This window comes from Cydia strobilella, chromosome 7 (assembly GCF_947568885.1).
Source record: "Cydia strobilella chromosome 7, ilCydStro3.1, whole genome shotgun sequence".
Lineage (NCBI taxonomy): Eukaryota > Metazoa > Arthropoda > Insecta > Lepidoptera > Tortricidae > Cydia > Cydia strobilella.
This window is the reverse complement of record NC_086047.1, coordinates 5,942,761-5,964,974: the sequence shown is the minus strand read 5'-3', so window position 1 is coordinate 5,964,974 and position 22,214 is coordinate 5,942,761. Positions and strand designations below refer to the sequence as shown.

The 22,214-nt window shown below is 36.4% G+C and overlaps 2 protein-coding genes across 3 annotated transcripts in view; one reads left to right on the top strand and one right to left on the bottom strand.

Annotated features, from left to right (window-relative positions):
• Window positions 1-22,214, top strand: part of LOC134742797 (synapsin) — a 123,359-nt gene that overhangs the window by 61,121 nt on the left and 40,024 nt on the right. The gene's annotated exons all lie outside the window — the stretch shown is intronic.
• LOC134743001 (tissue inhibitor of metalloproteinase) overlaps window positions 1-22,214 on the bottom strand; it is a 61,907-nt gene that overhangs the window by 24,459 nt on the left and 15,234 nt on the right. Inside the window, exon 2 of one of the 2 annotated variants that reach the window (XM_063676262.1) lies at window positions 1,820-1,860. The exons of the other annotated variant lie outside the window; for it this stretch is intronic. The gene's annotated coding sequence lies outside the window, so the exon portion shown is untranslated. The remainder of the gene's footprint in view (window positions 1-1,819; window positions 1,861-22,214) is intronic. 2 annotated transcript variants of the gene reach the window in all.

The following is a 22,214-nucleotide window of genomic DNA, read 5'->3' as shown; positions in this document are numbered from 1 at the left end:
AGAAAGTGAAAAGAGGGTGACAAATATATTTTGCTACAAGGTACCAGAAAGACAAAGGATATAAATACATACAAAATTAATAGGATAAACATATAAAATATTACACAAAAAGGAATGTGGAAAATACACTAAAAATTGACAGTTGGCAGCTCCCAAATGTATGAAGATATTGAAGATGTCGTCTCACGAAAGTTCATATTTTCACCATGCCGTGCGTTGGCGTATTTTGTATTTCCCGCATTACCAAATTCGCACCTAGCCAATAACAAAAATGTTTACATGACTTAATAACCTCTAGGACAATATATCCTATCAGTGATATTTAATTAAATATATATTGCATAACTGTTAGAGTAGCAAAAATTAATTATACGATTTAGGTCATGAAATTGCGTAGCGCTCCTGGGTTCTATCTCCGCGATAAGGGGAGTCTGCGTCACTCGACGCTTCTGAATGGATGCTCACGCAGCAGACATGATTCATGACTGTATTTTTAGTGCGCTGAGGCATGCGTGCAATTTACTACGAACTATTATGATTCCTGACGCAGCCCATGTAGGTAACTTATTATTTTTATAGTAAACTCGTCATTCACGCCTACATAGTGATTAGAGAGCATTCCATGCATTCTTTGCGTAATTAAGTCATCAAATCTTCTGAGATTGATGATGGTTGCGCAAAGTAAACATTGTAAATATTGTTGGATGTTTACAGTTTTTTCACTTACTTACGTAATTTGTATGATTTAGATATGTAAGTTATTCCTAATAACTACCTACTGTTTTTTTTGTACATACGATATTTCAAAGTCGGGGAAATAGCTACCTAATTGTGGTCGTCTGGACATCAGATCAGTCACTAGGTTTTTCTAACTTAATAGCATGCAATAATAGATAGAGCTGAAATGTATGTATGAGCAATAAAAAATTAAAAATACTAGAATATATAAGTCTATAAAGTTAAACGTTAATCGTTCCCTCAAATATTAGTAACTTGTGTGGCTGAATGACCGTATTCCCAGACGGATCGATCAATATTTATAGGGGATCAATAAATCAGCATCCGTCAGCTCGCGAGTGGACAGCCTCGATTATTTCTCGCCGGTGACTCAACGTTAATACCCGATTTGCCTAAAGGCTAAAGGCTTTACGCATACATTTTATAATTGCAGACTCGTAGACAATGTAGGAACAAGCGCGATGGGTCCCCATGAATAATGCATGGGAAAAAAAGCTATGCCACCAGCGGCGGTCTTATTGTGTAAACCGCTCGAAGCTGACGGTGCGAACCCTTCAGGAATATCCAATGCGAGAAGTTTGCATGACTAACACATTCATTTTTGGACCAATTTCGTATCCAGTGTGAGTTTCAATTTGGGAAACAAATAGCAAAGGGACATGCTATTTTGCTTACAAGAAAAGGTATACCATGTCAATTTTTTGCTGCGGTATACCTAAATATATATTTTGCCTTGTAGATAATAATACGAGTATAAGGACAATAGTGGCGATCATTTTATATTGGTAAATATGGATCACAGTTATTTCATATAGCAATTTTTTTATATTATTATTTAAATTGTAACTGCATAGTAAAATGAATGTAATCGCCATGACGATTTCAGTTACGCGATGGACCAGGTAGACCAGGACTGTATTTTTATAAAATGTGGATTTCAGGGTGAACCACTGTTCCTATTTAGGGACAAGTCAGATGCTCCTTTGTTCATAGTTGTCATTGATATATTGCTCAGAGTAGACGCGCATTTTCAACGTTTCTATATATAAATTAAACTTTTTAAGTCCTCGGACATTTTTACCTTATTTAAATGACTTCTCAGATGCGATGTCGGTGTTTTATCTGAAAATAATAATAAAAAAAGTGTTAAAAATACTGTGTAGGTGATCGCTATCAAGAGACGATGTATTTATGCTAAAAACTTTAAACAAGTTATAAAACTAAGACGAAATATCTGATATTAAAGCAATTTCATAACAGGTAAACAAACTATTTGGACCAAATTCTTATAAACATTGCGTTGCACTAAAACATTTCATAATAAAAACAACTATATATTTTTATCACTTCGCTCCACTTTCACTAAAATTTATCATGAGATTTTCGTGAAGCCCGCGGCAACCCTTTGAGGATAATATCGTCTCGTATAACGGGCTGAACTGAAAACTTGCGGGTAGTCCAATAAAGTAGAGCTGAAATATTGCCCGCCCACTGTCTAGTCGGTAGCACGATGCTAGGCACTTTATTAAAACAATGTATGGTATGCTAACGATTATTTTTATGCTAATTCATTTGAGCGGAATGTTTTATTTTAGTGTTATTTATTTAATTTTAGGGCTTGATTTCGCTTACATAACTCATCAGCTACAAAAAAATATGTTGTTTTTTTAAATATGTTAGAGCCATTCCATACTGTCCCATTAAAATGTAACACGTAAACGTGTATTCACCTGACAAAAACGTGAGTTTCTCACTCGTCTCAATGTTTAAAACCAAGTCTCGTAAATGCACACATCACAACTCATTCGGGTTTGGCCCGTGATGGCCAGTGTCAAATTGTACTGGTAACCATGGTAACTTCAGGTTTAACCGGTTAATCCCGGGTTAATGGGATGGTGCAAGTGGCGTTTAGTAACCTCCAGTTGGCAGCTGAGAGTGTTTAACAATTATTCAATAAATATCGCAGTTATCATCGTGCATAAACAGCAATTGTTATTAGGCAATTATAATAAGAAATAATTCCTCTAGGGAGCGATCCTCGCAGATTGCAGCCGCGCGGGCACTGCGATCAATCACGTGGCGAGATAAAACGGCCTTCTGTCTGGGCTCTGGGCTTATTCGTGGCTATGTCTGCCCTTTTAATCTCGCTAAACTTGGATTCGTATCTTTTGTATGTACTATGTATAATATATGCCTAAAAGTATGTTGTACAGGTTAGGCTGCCTTTCCAGTGGAAATGTGCGCGTTGGCTAAGCTAAGCGGAGTAGAAGCTATGAAAATAAACAATAAACTATTATCATTATAGTTCTATGGTAAAGTAACCTTAACCAAAATGGATTATATTGGTGTTTGCATGCATTTAAGTATGTTATACTGCAAATAAACTGATTAATTGGTTGTTGTGATTGATTGATTGAATAATGTAGAAAAAGTATAGGTATGTATAACTAAATATGAAGTGTACTTCAGAAATTGGTAGGTTTGTTACCGTATTATGTAGGGCTTACACGTCTCCAGTGTTGTTTACCAAAGTCTCTTGTAACAAACATATATTATATTGACTGGTTTACGTTTCAAAGTTAAGGTCAACAATATTTACGCGGTAACGTGACTTGAATGAAGGTATGTAAACTCCATTTTACAAATAAAACAGCCGGTACAAACTGGAAATATATAGCTACAAACAGGGATAGATGGAAGTCCTTGGAGGAGGCCTTCACCCGATGAGGGGTTCTTGTCCACCATAAATAAATAATTAATATGTTGATGTACCACAATAAATTACGTAGGAAAAATTGACTTAATAATAATAAATAAATTAGTTTGACATACCTAAAATAAATACTTACCTATAAATAAATGCTTGGAAAAAATTGACTTATTTTATTGTTGAAGTAATGTAATGTATCGAATTGAACTTAATCAAAAGGCTTTTTTATTTTATATTTTTTTATATTCGTCCTTCTGGACAGGCTAAGATCATAGGCCATACTGCCTCTTCTTCAGTAAGATTTAATTTCATAAGTCAGTTTCAGATATAAAGTTCCTTTTTTAAAATCCATAAGTCAAATCCCAAATAGTCTCCATGCCCAAGGCTTTATTATTATTATTCATTTAGACATGACAGTGACATTTAGGGCACTTTCGACCATAGTAGTTATAGACCATAGTAGTTATAGACATGAAACCGAGCGACCAGGGGTAAGAGAAAGACATATTCATGTATTGACAGGTTAATGTATGGCAGCATAATCCTTTTTCTCTTTCGCTCTTATAAATGTCGGTATTTCGCCATCGCCTTCTACCTATGCTGCCATAACCCGACTATGAAAAAAAACCCGGTCGGTGATAAGGACAAAGCATGGCAGTATTTTCTCTTTCCTCTTATAGGAATCGCAATAAGACTATCTTTCTCTATCAAAGAGTGTCAGGTCCTTGCTTTCAACTGACAAGCATCAGTGACAGACACAAAGACAATTAACTATTGACTGTTGCAGGAAAAACTACAGTCCTTATTTTCAAAGTCCTAGTTACCAACGAAAATGTATGCTGATCATCACTGGGTCTTTGTCCATTACCGGTGTCGTCACCCCACATTTTTACTGTATTGTATACAAATAACTTACCTAGTGATATCATAAAGTCGTGGTATCATTAATCTTAATGGAATAGCAATCATGCATATGTTAATGTTAATGTTAGCTATATGCAAAAATGCTTGAATTATATTTTGACTGGTGATAGTAAATTTATTGTTATTTAAGGCTCAAATTAAAAAATAACAACCCTATACTAGTTTTTATTGAAACCTTCGCTACATTTGGTTGTACAGGATCGCACTTATCTCCTGCAGCCTGCAGACGGACAAGAAAAATAAAACTAGGAATTTAAATTTATTACATTGAGGACGTTTCGAAGAAGTATTTAAGGTCACATATTTAATTTAAAGTATTTGATGATTGCCGAGTATCTCTGTCTGAGTTATTTCGTAAATAGGTCGATAAACAAAATGAGTACCTAGGTAATGAGTATGTAAATGTTAAACTTTGTTAATAAATTAAAAAAATTATATATAAATGATCTACATATGTATATCGACTACGAAAAAAAACTATTTCACAATATTTGTTCAAGTACAACGTTTGAGGTTGTTAGTTAAAGTTGTTACTGATAGTATTGATCAGGTTGTGAATTTTCTCTATGGAATAATTTAATTACGATAAAAAAATCAATTATAGGTACTTATTTCAGCAAGCCTTAGGAACGGAAGGACGGTCTGACTGGCTACAATAACAAGGGGCGATAAATCAATTCGAGCTAAGAGCGGAATCTAATCAAATCAGGGCGAATCAGTGGAGCGATAGAAAATAATTAACGAATAAGTGGCCAAATATAACAAGATCTTGTAGCAATGTTTACGCATCGCAGTTTATTAATAATCGAGACTGTAGATTAATTAACATCATTAGATTTTTCTAGTCACACCAGTTATGAGCTATGTGATTGTACCTACGCGGCGCGTCTCCAAGTTTTTATGAAGTAATGTGAAATATAATTTGTGTTTATGCTAATATAATGATGATGAATGATGTTTTAACATTATCACAAATTGACGTGCCATTTTGTTTTTTTAAACGGGCGTATCATAACTCTTAGACTATTTATATTATAGGAGCACGATTAAAAATAATAATTAAACGCATCAGATAATGTCCCTAAACTTACGAATTGCGTGAACAAAGCATTAGTTTATTGTGGTTTCTTAAAAATAAATTTAAGGTCTTTCGAGTTTTGTAAAAAATGTACCTATCTATCTTATTTAAGTTTCTCTGCAATTAAAGCAAGCAAATTAAAAAGGCTATAACAATATTATAGGTAAAGTACCTAGAGAAACTTCTTTGTGTCCAGGAGATAAATGACGAATACAATTTAAAAACTATGTTTAGGCTATGACGAAAGATCGATCGAAAAAATATTGCATCGCACGCACGCATAAAACCAGGTGAGCGAAATAAAAATTGGCCTTCGCCATTTATTTACGTCTGGGAGGGTATTGTTTACTGCGCGCGAATGAAATACGTTAATAGCATTATTTTATTGGGGTACGGAATGTTCAGTGATTTTGCAAAACCCGCACGATTTTTGCTAACAACTCACGCATGAGCCAAAGTCCAATATGCCCTGTAACATACATATTATATGGACGCTAGCACATAAAAAATCCGTAAATGCTAACCAACGGTCAAAGACGCACCGGATCCAGTTAAGTATACCTACTTATTTGTTTTACAAGGGGGCAAAGTTGTTGTTTAACCGCTCGTGCTAATATTAACACCCGAGCAAGCAAAAGATTCCATAATTGAACCACGAGCTTAGCGAGTGGTTCGAAAAGTGGAATCTTGAGCGTTGCGAGGGTTTCAAGGCACGCAGGTTAAACAAATTTTTCCACCGAGTGAAACAAAAAAAAATTCACCACACCAACGCGAGGTTTTCCTAACCGTAAAATATCATACAAAATCAAACCAAATCAAAACTAAATGAACGTTATTAAACATTATTAATTCAGAATTATCATTAAATTTAAAAGTCAATTCTACCAGCCAACATAAGAAAACAACTCAAATTTTGCATCAGATTAGTTTACTCCACATGTGGATAAAATGCAACTTTCTCATCAGGTTTTGAACAATCAAGAGAGCCTTTACCAGCTGGTGTGGTGAAAAGTACTTTTCTCGTTTAATAAATAACAGCGTAGTATCGATTAGCTTCCCGACTGGACACAACCCAAGAAATAAAGGTCGACCTTCTCAGTTTAGTGTTTTTTTAGGGTTCCGCCGTACCTCAAAAGGAAAAAAACGGAACCCTTATAGGACTCGTGCGTCTGTCTGTCCGTCTGTCACAGTCTATTTTCTCCAAAACTACTGGACCAATTAAGTTGAAATTTGGTATACATATGTAAGTTTGTGACCCAAAGACGAACATGTAACGTAAACAAATGAATTTTAAACATGGGGCCACTTTTGGGGGGTAAATGCGAAAATTAAAAAATAAAGTTTTTCAAACTATATCGTGTGACAAATCAAATGAAAGAGCTCATTGTGAGAATTTCAAATATATATTTTTTATAATTTTTGGATAAACAATTTAGAATTTATTCAAGAAAATAGGCAAAAAATGACTATTCCCCCCCCCCTTTATCTCCGAAACTACTGGGTCTAAAATTTTGAAAAAAATACACAAAATAGATCTTTACCTATAGATTAGAGGAAAACCTATTAGAAATTGCAGTCAAGCGTGAGTCGGATTTAATTACTTAGTTATTGATCCGACCCCTACGGATTTTTTAAAGACATTTCACTCACGTTTCACATAAAAAATACATTGTCCAAATTGTGTAATGTATGGAACCCTTGGAACGCGAGTCCGACTCGCACTTGGCCGGTTTTTTGAAAGTGACTGCTCGCCCGGCGGTGACGCGACCTCACCTGTTTTCAAAGAGGCAATTTGAAGACGTATTACCCTTTGTTCCCAAGACCCTGCCGGGAGGTGCTTACGACAGCGTTTATTGTGAATCTAATGTGCCTGCAAATGAAATGGCAGATTGTTTAACTTTTAAACGCCCGCCCAAATATGAAATGTAAATTTAATCTTTACTAAATGGTGTTTAATTTGGGTATTCCTATTAGAACTTGAGCGTAGAAAGTTGTTGTTCAGAATTTCTCCTGCTTGTATCGCAGTCGCAGCTGTACCACGTTCAATATTCTTAGATGCTATTTTGAATCTTATTCTCTTGTCGTAAGTGCGAAGACGTTTTCATATTAGTCTTGTCCGTATATTGCAACACGTAGACCGTTCAGTTCCGTGCTAAACACGCGAAGCGCTACTTTCGACACGGGTGCAGTTAGCGGCCCTTCATATGGAGATGCCAGGCGCCCTCGCAACTAACAACACTTCACACGATTTCGACGACATTCTCTAAACAAGTTGCTAGTTTGTTTGAGGTCTTTGTTAAAGCGACTGAACAACTCTACAAACAACGGGTTTGAGCCATGAATAAAATACACTGAATTTCATTCAATAGTTAAAGGAATTTGGTCAGGCATCCCGGAGACCTAGAGTAAACTTTGCATAATTTTATTGACAATTGTATAGGCAATCCATGTCTATGCAGCGCATCGCTTGTAAGCAAACAGCGGCAGCACCTAAACCAACTGGATAGTTTACAATTTGTCTTAACTTAAGACAAATTGTAAAAGCCAACAAAGCTTTGAATCTTTAAAATGCTTAAATTATGTATACAAACTTCTTACAGACAGGAGTAAAATGTGATTCGAGGCAGAAAAGGCAATGTACATAATACTGTTCATAAACTGTAACATATACGCGAATCAGCGAGGCTGCGCCATAAATCTAAACTTCTGTCGCAGGTATCACACCGGATTAATGAGAAAAACATGTCACTGCTGTTATAGCTACTCTTGGACTATAAAACTAAACATGAGTTTTTTTTATCGACGTCCGCCAATTATTACAATATTTGAAACCAAAGACCACCAACACAATTAAATTTTTCTATAATCTTAATCTGGCACTGTTTGAGGCATGTACGTGAAACTGCAACCAAATGCACGTTTATTCGCATAATATCGTTTGGGTGATGTGATACTGCGTGCGCCAGCTCGGATCTAATAGACGCGGCCTCGACCTGCTTTGGCTGACAATAATAATTCGTTTATTGAGACCATCCCTACAGTAATTTCAGTTGTGAACCCAAATATTCCTAGATAAAGGTGCCTTTGTTCAAGTTAACCTTCAGGTAACTCGTTAATATTATTATTAACCTTTCGTATGCTTAGGAGCAGATCTGCTCCATATATATTCAACTTAAACGTGAAGTTGTCTAGATTGCTATTTATATGACAATTTTGATATGCGCATACGAAAGGTTAACTATCAGCTTTACTTTAAAATACATATTGAAATAATAACATTCTTTTTGTGATTGTTAACCGTTGGTTTATCATTTTAATGTACCACACTTATTTCATCCGCCTTCACATACTTAAGTTATTACTCCGGAATGTAATTCAAAAAGAATTCATTACATTGAATAATCGCATTTTACAGAATTGCCTCGCTGCAGATTTTCCATGTTGAATGGATAGCAAGGCATTCTTAATATTTGCTGAATGCGGCAGAATGCTTCATATCATTTCGCAGAAACTGTATTACCAACCTACAACATTTGTGAGTCAACTAGAATGGGTGTTTTGGGCGGTAAACAGGAATTAATTGCAGTTTATTATTTAAAATAACCGTAATTACACATTTAATAAACATAATAGATACTTCCAATCCTACAACATATTACAGTCACGACTTCCTTATTAAAACCGATTTTACCGATAAGATATAAAAAAACTGTTACATAATAGTACATTACGATACAAGTGTGAAAAATAGGAAATTTGCAACGAGTGGCGATAAATTAAAACACGATGAAGGGAGTGTTTTAAGTCGACACGAGTTGCGAATTACCTATTCGCAAATGTATCGTACAACGTTTTACTGTACATATGGCCTTTTAAATTTTCGACATAGTTGCGTAATGAGCTTATTATCGCACTAGTGCGGTAAAGTAGCACCATATGTACTGTAAAATCAGTTAAATTTTATCAAGAGTAAGAGTAAGACAGCTAAGTACTTATGACGTGTGATGAAAGTGCAGTGCTTTTTAATGACGCGTCAACGTTTAAAAAATACAAAAACGTTGACAGCTGAAGGACGTCGTCTTGTCATGTCGAACCGATTTATTGTTTGTGCATTCCTACATACGATGCCAGGCCAGACACATTACACCGATATGTCTGCGACTGGTTTTATCGCGTGTCAAAATTTCACAAGGAATGCGATACATAGATATAGGTACTACATTATTTGTTTCACTTGACTGATCACAGTGTCGTATACTAGCATTACTAGCCCTTAAATTTGTATCACATTTCCCTAGATACATGGACGGAATGTGTTAAACCTCGCTCGTGTCCGGTGTTCGTATTTTATCATCTGAATTCTTCATCATAATGCTTCTCTGACCCTGTTTATCAACCTTCGTTGCGGTACATAGCTCGCGGCTGCAGCCATGTCTAAAGTGTAAACATGACCCACCCACTTCAATGTGCTCTAAGTGATGTCAATAGGTAGGTACTGCGTAATCATAACAAAGTGACCGGCGCGGTTAAACCGGGCAAGTAATTAATGACTTTTAGTACAAATGACGCGTTTCATTAACGTAATGGTAAGCGATTTGCCACATGGTCATGCGCCACTTGGACGCTGATACAATAATAGGATTATTTTAATGATAACGCATTTCAATTTGTTGCATCGTTGAGTCCGCGCGTGCACATAGCGTCATTAGCCCAGTTCCTGTGTGGTTTTGAGCTTCGTTTGTTCATTACAGTTATCGGGTTACATGACATGGCGTAATCTTTAACAGTATTTCTAGCCAATATCTTGGACATATCTAACTGCAGTAGTAGGTACACGCAAAGATAATAGATAGTATAGAGGGATATTGTCATAGTAAATTTTGTAGCCACAGTAAATTTACTGCTATCTGCTAGCCGTGCTACGATTAAAACTAAAAATAAAAATGTATAAAAATGTATAAAAAATATATATATACCTATACAATTGCCGTTGCCAGGAAGGTTTTGGGATTATACTGAGCAACTTTTACTATGGGTCCAACTCCGGAATCGCGAAAAAAATTTGGCCGTTTCATACATTTTGGCTAGTCCAATTTATATGGGAAGGTAAATTTTATTTTCGCGATTTCGTGTTTGGTCCCATAGTAAAAGTTGCTCAGTATAATCCCAAAACCTCTCTGGCAACGGGAATGCACTTATTTTGTAGCCACCCTGTATATGTTTCAGATTTCAGATTCAGATATTTATTAATAAAATTTAGTATTTTACACGTCATTTTCAGTATAATAAATAGTTATATTAAATTATCACTAATTAATTAATTTACATTTTTAGTATACATTTTACAAATATAGGTACTTAACTTACGTATCTATTTTTATGTGGTTGGGTTGGCTGCGCTACTGACAAAGTCGTCGATGGTATAGCACGCCAGTTCAGTTAAGAGTGCCCTGAGTTCTTTTTCGAATGTTGTGTCGCTTGCATCAATTATTTCGGCAGGAAGCGAGTTGAACAATTTTGCCCCAACAACAGCGAGTGACTTTCTAGATTAAGCTAGTTTACGTTGTGGGACAACTAAAAGGGGTCTCCGTCGGGTGCTCCTTTCCCTGGTAGTAGAGGAGACATAGTTGTGTAGATTTGCTCTTATATATTTGCACGCAGTGAGGACATAGACACTTGGAAGCGTAAGTATTTTCAATTCTTTAAATAATTCTTTTGCAGGATGGTCGTGACACTTTCCTGTTATGATCCTTACTGCGCGCTTTTGCATTTTAAAGGGTTTGTCACGATCAGCTGCCAGGCCCCACAGGTCTACACTTTGCGTTAGTATTGAATGGAAATATCCATAGTACGCCTTAAGTAAGTTAACGCGCGATAGGGTAGGCGCGAGTCTGGATAAGGCATGTATAATTTCTTTTCATATTGATTTAAAGTAACACGATTTTCACTCATAATTTTCCATCCTCATTGGACCATTTGTTGTCTTGAATAAAATAATAAAATAAAAATAAATAAATAAATAAACGTAAGTTTTTACTCGATTAAGTCCCGTGTTAGTTTAAAATTATGTTTTTTTTTAAACGCCACATGTTCATTAACTGATTAGTGTTAAAATTGTTAAATATCAAACGGCGAACTTCAACGCCATCTAGCCGAGTATAGGCCAAAGGTGTGGCGCCATCCATTGGAAAATGACTTTTTCTTGATTTCCGAGGCACGTTTTTACCTTAGACTTTATTCATTTTATACGGAGTTACATGTCTTTGGTACACGTATGGGCAAGTGGGCATGTATGTTTTCCATAAAAATAAATGCAACAGTTGACATTTACCTTAGAACTTCACACATGCGTACTTTATTTTAAATGAATACGAATATGTCGTCTAGTTGTTTAGTAGATATCTATGGTTTAGTAGATATGGATATTCTAGTTAAGTAATTTGTAAAAGAGCATCACAATCTCTCTTTTGCAGTACATTTAAACAGGACCTGTTAAAAACAGACATATCATATTTAAACTACAGCTGTCATCTGTGTGATCTGTGTCATACGACTTACGAGTGTCATCTATTGGGTTTTAGTGTGTCGAGCACTGGGACGTTTACCTTAATTGTGACTGTTATCAGGCAGGCAGGACCTATATATGTAATTGGTCTCTCGCGCAGTGATCTTGTTATCGTATTATGTTATCTATGCATCGGCTCGGCGCTGACACACTGCCCGAGCGCATGCCGCTCTTATCGCTAAACAACGCCAAGGTCAACAAACATAACACACATCTAAGACTTAGTTTCATAGATTTACTATATTGCTGTTCTTTGATTTAACGAAATGCTTTCCTTCAAAATAAACTGTATATTTTTTTATTCGAAATCAGTGCGCAGAAGTTAATTGTATCATCTTGTGGCAAAATCATTAAACGCACATGTTGGGTCATTTTCTCTCGCTAGCTTGCTGATTCAAACTCCTCGTAGATTAGGAGGAATGTTACAATGTGCCAATAATTGTATTTCTCGCAGCCAAGTTTGCTCGCATTTCGTGCCTTGCAATTTTTTGCATCGCTTGTTACTCGTGGTTAAATATTAAGCTTGCTTTACTTTAAATTAAGGCATGAGTCGTAAACAACAGATTTGCTTTATTGGAAATGATTATTACCACCATGGCTTTAGCGCTGAAATACACCAAAATGCACAGTTGGGCGCCACCTGCCGGGTGAAAAACACACTCTCGAAAAAATGATAGAGCCGCTTTTATAATATTGACTGTCCCAATAAAACTTTAATTTTGATTTGTAAATAACGAATTACTTAAATATGTACTATTAGGATACAAACATAACGATTTCTTCTTTTGCTATTTGGCTCATACTAACTCATATAGTGAAATCCTATTATGACGTTAAATGAAACTTAACCACTGGTGGTTGCTGTCGTTAAAGAAATAAATCATATCAGAATTAAATATTCAACGGTCCCGTTCATTCTCCGTATAATTAATAAATTCTTGATAAAGCTTTCTATCCGATAGTAGGTAAATTGAGATGGAACTGGATGATTGTTGTGGGCTAGTGGATTAGCCCACATACCTAATCACTGTGATTACTTCAATCATGAACAGCTCTCGAAAGTAAACTAGAAGAAGCCTACTTGATTGATCGGCTCAAGCTCTGTACGTAAACAGAATGCAAAGTATGTTGTGGTTTAATTTAACACTACTTCAAAAATATTACAAAAGAATTATAATAAAGTTATAAAAATCATATTTTCATTGTATTGTTTTGAAAGTAAATTTATAACAGTAATAATATTGTCTTCGGTTACCGCGATAGTTACTCATTCCTAAATTGTAGGAGGGAATTAAATCTTCTCGGGTCCGTGGTGTAGGGTTGGAGCCGGCATAGTTTATTTTTATCGCGTATATATATATATCTTTACTTGAAAAATAATTATAGTGTATAACTAGCCTTATGAACCGGTTTTTGCATGTACAACCAGCCTTAAAGTTTGTAGTCTATGATTGTTCATTATTTTAGTATGTGGGTATTTTTGCATTTTGTAATTTTTCCTCAGTCACCCGTTGACCACGAACGCTGTAAAGAGTTCGAAACGTCGGGATGTATTATAAATTCAATATACGCGATATAATCCGTTTAAATAGTTTTATTTCATTATAACAGTAATACTAATACTATTTTGAAAACTGTTAATAACCTTATTTCTAATGGTTTAGGTTTTAAGTTTAAGGGTCCACTGAAAATCAGCGTCGTTGCACTATGTGCACACATGCTGAGTGGTATCCTCTTTGAGACAATATATTTCAAAACTAAATATGTCATATATTTAATATCTGTTAATTTTACAATTGTATTGTCTGAAATAAAACCATCTTTTATTGTGTGTTGTTTCATAAACATTATTTTCATTTTCATTCAAACTTAAATCATAAAAGATTCACTTGTAGTAAGTTGGATTCCACGTTGAATAAGTCATAAAATTGTCGCTTCCGAGTCCACAATCGTTGAATTGCAGCAAGTTATTTCTTGGGTGGGTGCGGTGGTCTGCCGGCCGCGCGCGCGTCTTTATAACGCAAGTAGGCGTGTTACCTCTCAATATTTATGTGTTCAAGTGTTTGGAAATAAACCACACAGCGTTGGACAACAACATGACTTTACAAGGTATAAAAAGTAAACGAAATGGGTTTTATATTAGAAGTCAGTTTGCATTGAATTTATTTTCATCGCATAAATGATAACCAATCAATTGGCAGTCATTTTTAGGGTTCCATACCCAAAGGGTAAAAACGGAACCCTATTACTAAGACTCCTCTGTCCGTCTGTCTGTCACCAGGCTGCATCTCATCAACCGTGATAGCTAGACAGTTGAAATTTTCACAGATGATGTATTTCTGTTTTCGCTATAACAACAAATACTAAAAAGTACGGAACCCTCGGTGGGCGAGTCCGACTCGCACTTGTCCGGTTTTTATAATTTATGCCCTCCGGTTTTTATGTATACAAAAAAGGACCAAATTAAAAATACCTGTTCTTTGCATTATTCGTGTTCATTAATCCTATTTATCGTGTCAAGAGGATATTAATTTGCGCGAGTGACAGATGTTTTATCTCATGCCTGTGTATGTGTACTGGTGTATGCACTTAACGTGCCAGTAGGTGCTTACAAGTATGTAGGTTATTTTTGCGGCGTAGCATGGAAGGTCGAATATCAACAACAAGTAGCTAAAGTAGCATATCTTTATTTTTATTTAACTTTTGTGCAAAGGAAGCTAAATATGATACTGGCGTTAATGCATTTTAGGAATCTGTTTTTGAGGGCAAAGTATCAACAGCATGCCTACGTTTGCATGCGAACCATTTATCATGTGACTGTCTGTTTACATTATATTTTGCGCTCAGAATGTTATTCTAAAAAATATACATTTACGTAATACTGTAATGATAAAATTGCTTATTCAATATGCCCGCGTATTAAATATATACAGCTTAAAGTAAACCATCGCTTATAAAACAACTCTGGAAACATTAATAATGCAATGCATTTTTTGGCATTTCGCCTCTTGCTGAAGAATAATCACGCATTTTTTTTTATACTACGTCGGTGGCAAACAAGCATACGGCCCGCCTGATGTTAACCAGTCTCCGTAGCCTATGTACGCCTGCAACTCCAGAGGAGTTACATGCGCGTTGCCGACCCTAACACTCCTCTCCCTCGAGCTCTGGCAACCTTACTCACCGGCAGGAACACAACACTATTAGTAGGGTCTAGTGTTATTTGGCTGCGGTTTTCTGTAAGGTGGAGGTACCTCCCCAGTTGGACTCTGCTCTAGATCTGGAATGATATCCACTGTCCTGTGCCCTACCACACAAAGCGAGATGTCATTCACAGTGCCCATACCTCTCTTTTGGACGTAGTTTAAGGACATACCCGGGTCCAAACGCATAATTATGAATCACGCATTCATTGCTCGGAAAATCCTCGTACAATAAATAATAATTGTTCCCATCAATTGATCATCTTAACGAGTATGCGGGAATTAAGCCTTTAAACATTAGGTCATTGTAGGAACGTTGCATTCTTCATCCCGCATACGAGATTAATTGAAACTTCACAGTTAATCGTTTTAGAAAGTTTTGGATGCATGCCAACAGCTGGTCTGCATCAAGTACTTGTACGGAGTTTTAACTCGACATACGGTCAAGGTTATCCTTAAACGCTCGTAACTTAATCTGCTATAATCGATTCATTTTTAATTTATAATTGAGTTGATATGTTTGATACCTGACACATAAAATTCATACCAAAAAAATCTTACGTCATGGTTATAAATATAAGGCACTGTAGGAGTAATATGCAAAACAACTATGTATATTAACGTAAATCAGTATTATATCGAATCAAATTGCGTTACAAAACTCTAGAATGTGTAATTGTCCTACCCAGAAGGGGATTCCTCGACATTAGGCGTTTAAAAAATTAATAACCACTCAGCCATGTTATAATAAATTTGAACCATGCGATCGATTGCTTTGAACTGGTTTAGACATTTTCTCCCGGACCTATCTCCTGTCTTTCCAGAGAGTGTTCGAAAGTGAAATAAACAAGCTACCTCTTACATATTGCATTGATAATTACCCTGATATTAGTATTATGGCTACTGAGAAATAGTGTTATTTTATTATTAAATAGATAAGTGGCGAAATATGTCGTCTATTTAAATATACATATTTCAATATTCGAAACTATGTAGAGAGCATTCCGGCTACACCAGTAGTGCCAGTAGTAAAATTGCTCACTGCTGCCACTTTATGCTCTCGTAAATGATCGATGGCATAGAATCGGGCAGTCCCTCTAGCGTATTTCGCGTAATGTTAGATAATAAATCTCCCGCAACGTTAACTTTGGCTATTATCCAATAGTTATTATTACTTAATGAATAATACTATCTAAAGTACCCCGAATCGATGCATAGTTGCAGTACAAATGCATCTATTCATGCTCTAAACACATGTAATATCTCTTCGAAAATTAAATCGGGTCATTAATCTTGTTACAATTCTAGTTAGTAAATGCATTTCTCTCGTGTTTCGCTTTCATCTTTAAATAGAAAATGTTACGACCGCGAGTTACAATGGAGTAATTGTGTTGTGTTTGTAGAGTAATAAATTGATAGAGCCAATACCATCACTTCATTTACCACCATAATTAGTGTGCTATGAGGTAAGATTACGAAAACGATTTTTAACGCGAATTCACTCGGAGTTCAACCTTGGCCGACTTTAAACCTGGATCATGTTGTTCGACACTGCGCTCGCGCCGCGCAGGATGTTTACACAGAGAATAATTTTGAATACCTAGGAGGAGGGAGGAGTGAAAACTAGGTGATCACACTGATGTTTAATGCTCTCGTAAAACGAGCTTGATTTTGTAAAAACAAGCGGCGCCTACAACAATATACACGGGAACTTTCCTTGTTTACTGTTCAGGCGTGACAACCGCGGCTGCGTTCATCGCCATGTTTCTTACAATATGATTGGCCTTGACAACGGCAATGAATATGGCGGTAATAAAGTAAATATCTAACGACACAACAAGCGGCTCCTCAAGTGGTTACGTCAGACGAGCTCCCGTCAATGGAGCGCAAATGCAAGCATATATGTCCGTGCGGCCGCATCACCCACCGCCGCGCCGCATCGCCGACGTCTAGTTCACAGGTTTTTGATCGTAAAATATTCGAATTATCACTATCTAACCAGTTTACGTTAATTAGATTCCTTTGATTATACCTACATCAAGCATACAAATTCTTGTGTTTATGTTTAAGTATTTGTGCGTCTGTCTCATATTGTTGGTTTCAAATTAAATAAGTGAATATTTACCTCGAAAGTTGACATAGCATAGTCATTTATTATGTTTTTCTTTTCATGACACGTTTGTGTTATGTGCACAACTTGTAGTACTTATACTCTTAATAGGTAACTATGTAAAGCAAAAATTGGAAAAAGTGAATTAGAGTTGCTTTCAGTTTACAATGCGAATTCCATGCGGAAGTAAATTTTACAAAATACTAAGAACAAGGACTATGAATATTTCTAGATTCTACCTTGCCATCAAACGCAATCTGTCGCACTGAAAGGGTCTGTAATTGAGTAACAATAACAGCCTGATACAATTGGATAGACTAACTAATGAATGCTTTTAAATCAAAATGGCATTTAGATTCAAACGTTTAGAGAACCCCCGATTAGGGTCTTTTTGTAGAATAAATATTCATATTTTGAATGTTGGAAGTAGTTATCCGTTCTATACGTAGGTATATATTAACTGACTAAATAAAAGCAAAAATAAACATTACCTAATCAGTTGCATTATAGTTTCGTCCTCGTCACGTCATCACCCAGTTATTTCGGGCGGCGCACATATAACGATCACCTCCGCGCACGGGCGCTTAACGTGTCTAACGCAATGTGCCCTAGCTAGCGCATGTGCAGTGCTCCACTAAACCGCACTGTAAAGAGGACACTAATAGTCCCGACTCGGCCGCCTGCTCTACAAGTTAGACAAGCATCCTTAGTAGAGTAGGTTCATACCGGGTCTGGCCATCATTGTGATTTACGTTGCATGTCATATGTCGTCAAAATTAGCAATTGCGTCTTAGAACTTTGAAGTGTATTAAAAATCAAAACACAATTTATTTTTAAAAGTCGCTGAATAAAGGTTGGCCAGATCCGAAATGTATGAAATTATCCGGATCTGGATCTGGATCCGCGGATCTTCCCATACATTTCAGATCCATCGTGCAAACCCTACTCGCGGGTACCGGTACATTAAAAAAAAAACATATATCTACATACATACATGAGTTAACAAGTTTTAAAAATACAATTCAATGGGCATTGAACAAGAAACTATAAAACTTCCCGTTTGTTATTATAAAGCCTGTTGTTTAGAGCCGCATTTTATTACTCGGTTCCGAATTTATTGCGATTACAACACGAGTGTCGCAAACGGATTCCCTGACGGTTTCATTAGCATGTTTGTTACGTTTTGTAGATTCGCTCATAATTTACCCTTCCCATTATGTTTCATTAGTGGGATGAAATGATTTTGTCTACAACTTCGTGTCAGATATAAACATAGAAAGTGGTTTTGAGCTATAAATCGGTTTAAGAAATGCAAGGATGCGTCGGCGCCTGAGCTTGAATGCCGCGAGTCGCCGGCGTGCCGAGTGCTGTTCGGATATTTGCAGCTTGTAACTAGTTCTGCGTCTTATATCGATTACTGTCCTACCTATGCCACATTTCTGTGACGTTTCAAATAGTGCGTGAAAATTGCATAAAAATATTACGATTGTGTCGCTTAACTTCAAACTCGGGAAAATCCATTCGACCCTCTCAGCAAGCTAAATTCGGGAGATTCTACTTATGCAGTGGTCAGAGTTAGATATTTCTGTAGCGCTATCATTATTTGCGAAACTATCATATAGTGGTTCATATATCATATGGTCTCTCGAATATCTCTAGAATTTATTATTAGAAAAACATATGCTAAAGTTACAGGTGATCTTAATTGTGAGGAGCGCATCGAGGATGGAGTGAGCTTAAGGCATCTCGTATTACCGTTAGCGACGGAGTGGCGCCGGGGCTAAGCAGGCACACTAGATAGTCATGCACCGTGATATGATGCTATTTTCCATATAATGTCACATACAATCCGATCCTGCACTAGGCAGAAGAAAGCTTCATATTACGGCAGCAATCAGTGCACGTCCTCTGGCTTCCATTACGGCTTGTTGGTTGGACCTGTTAAGGTTTTCAGTGAATCAATCTTTCTGTTGCAAAAAGTACATGTACTAATATAGGAAGTACCTACCTTACCTACCCTACCTTTTTATAATTATGGGTATGTAATATAATTTACTTAATAACGAGATAAATACATAAATCAGAAAATAGGTAACTGATTATTAACTACACAGTAATCTATAAAAAGAAAAACTAAACTTAAGTACCCCATTCTCAATTCTGTCTCTCACCTTTCCCATTCGGACGATACGTGCAAATCTACTTTACATTTTAAAAATATGTGATATATTAAAATGTGTGATTGAAAATCATCACGTTGCGATGCTAAGTTTGACGTCCAGTCTAGGCAGTGAAGTTATTTAGTACCTAATAAAAGATATCTTATTCCAATTCCGATCAAATATTGATCGAGCCATTTATCAAGTATTCGAGATGTTAAATATGAATTTCAAAGCGATATATACAGTATATGGGTTAGACAGTATATTACCCACAAGATTGCACATGAATCAATACTTAATATTTCTATTATTAACTATTATTTATCACACAAGTAAATCACGTCGTCTTAGTAATTTTTGAAGGACCATTATGTCCTGGCCTCATATCATCGAAGACTGAAAATGAAAAATGGAAATGAGAAAAATATATATTTAAGAAAAGTAGGTACAATAAACTAATTAAGTAACCTATATATACAGACTTATTCTCTAATTTATTATGTAAGAAACTTATACGTGCGATGCAAACTCGGTATAGGTGGTGGTCCCGCACTAGGCAAGCCTGTATCGCGGAGGCCAGAGGGCCTACCGCGAACCACGTTCGACGTGTTGCCTCCCTGTCACACTTACATATGAATTTACAAGTGCGACAGAGAGGCAACACGTCAAACGTGGTTCGCAGTAGGCTCTCAGTACTCGGTGTGGTACAGTCGGTACAGATAAGGTAAGGTCGGTTGACTTGACACTTGACACAACAGTCAAGTAAAAAACTAGTATTTTGGAAAATGTGTAGGAGAATAACAAAAATTACAAAACAAATAAAATTAATTAAATGTGGGCTACGAATATTATTACGAAGACTAGGATCATTTATTCATTTACATGCTTATGGGCGGGTTTAGGCGTCCATCATAATAAGAATTCCTCGAGCCTCAATATCGCGAAATAGGGTCGTCCTTACGTGATGCATTCTGCACAATGAAAGGTTTCATAAAAGTGTAAAATTGTGAATAATGCTACTAATAATTAATGTCTATCGCCTACTGTTCATAATGTTTTACTATTATTGGGCCTTTAGACCTAAGGCGGGAAAATACAAGGTTACATGAAACATAAACTTCATCCTAAACAAGAAAACATATGAGTATGACGCTATCACGGTCAGTGTTACATTATCAACAATGTATCTAATCGTCTTTATTACTTTGGTCGCTTATGTCTCATACACTCGTATTCATATGGGAACAACGTTGGTAACGTCTTAACATCCTTTCGATTTAAGGATGTTTTTGATTTAAGCTGTAATTTGGCGGCGCCTCACGTACGTAATATTATAAATCCCGGCGCACGTGGGTGGACGCCATTGTCGGTCTTCAGATAACGCGGCTGCCCGCCGTTATCGTGGGAAATTTCTACGTAGCCATCGCGATTGCGTTACTTTTGAACTCGTATGTGTTACTATCAACTTTACTGTAAAAATCGAGTTAGTGGACAGTTATTCGGCAATAGAACGACCGATCTAAAGCGCTGGGATCATGAATCATGATGTTGTCAAAACAACATAAAAAAATAACAGCAAGTTTCATCGGTTTAACATTATTAATTTCATACATAATTCAAAAAAATTATATATTCGCGTCCTCGTTGTATTGTATATAATTGTATTTTTATTTACATACCTATCTATATTTTTGAAAAGTTTTCAAGTTATTCTTCACAAAGTCCTGTATCCTAAACTTATTATACCCGGCCGAACTTCAAATGGAAATTATTAAAATACACACAGTCCCAAGAAAACTTACTCGGCTCTTAAAATGAGTTTCGAACTTGGAATTCCTAGCGTTTTAAGGTGCACACAAGAAATAAAATTAGATGTCAATATTAGGTTTCGCAATGGCAGGCCTGTGCTAGATGCTAAAATGGTGCGCGTCCCACTTTCGTAGCCACATAATATACGTGTAGTAATAAACACCAGTTAGTGCGAGTTGTAAAGTAATAAGTGGCTGATAGCCACCGATAAACGTCATCTAATAATTGCTTTCTGCTGTTGAACGAAATAGGAGAGCTTGATGTCATGCCTTCTTTGTAAACATCGCCGTTGAAATAGGAATAGTGTTAAAAGTTCGTGTAGGTGTGTTCACTGGAAATGAAAGGCGACCGCTTTTGTCACCTGCACTCAATAGATGGACTCAATTGTTTTGATTCCCGGGCGCGGTAACGCGAGACCCACGGCGCTTGCGGCTTGTGGTACTCAGCGCGGGATCAGAGTCCGTTCTTTGATATTTCCTCTACCGTTCAATTCAAATCACACGTATTATATAACTTCTCTCGCTTTTTATTATCTCAGGAATGGACATTTAAAACTCGTAGCTTAATTTCACACTTTGGCGTTTCCGGCTCACTTTTATTCAATTCCCCGTATTTATGACTCCGAACTCGATCAATACTGTTCGGCCCGCAGCTTTGAATTAAGATAACGGTTTTATTGGCTTCTAATTCAATTCGAAGAATTTGCCTTATCTATTCAACGTAAAAACCTTTTTCTATTTGAGTGCGACTTTCTCAACATTAGTATGCTATGTTTTCCGGGTGTAGAGTGCTCACTATAAACTGAGAATAAATGTCATACAAAGGAAAAAATGACCAAAGCCTCCAGTGTCCAGAGCTGGACACTGGAAATGGAATATGAAATTATTATGAAATTATTTTCATAGAAAATAATTT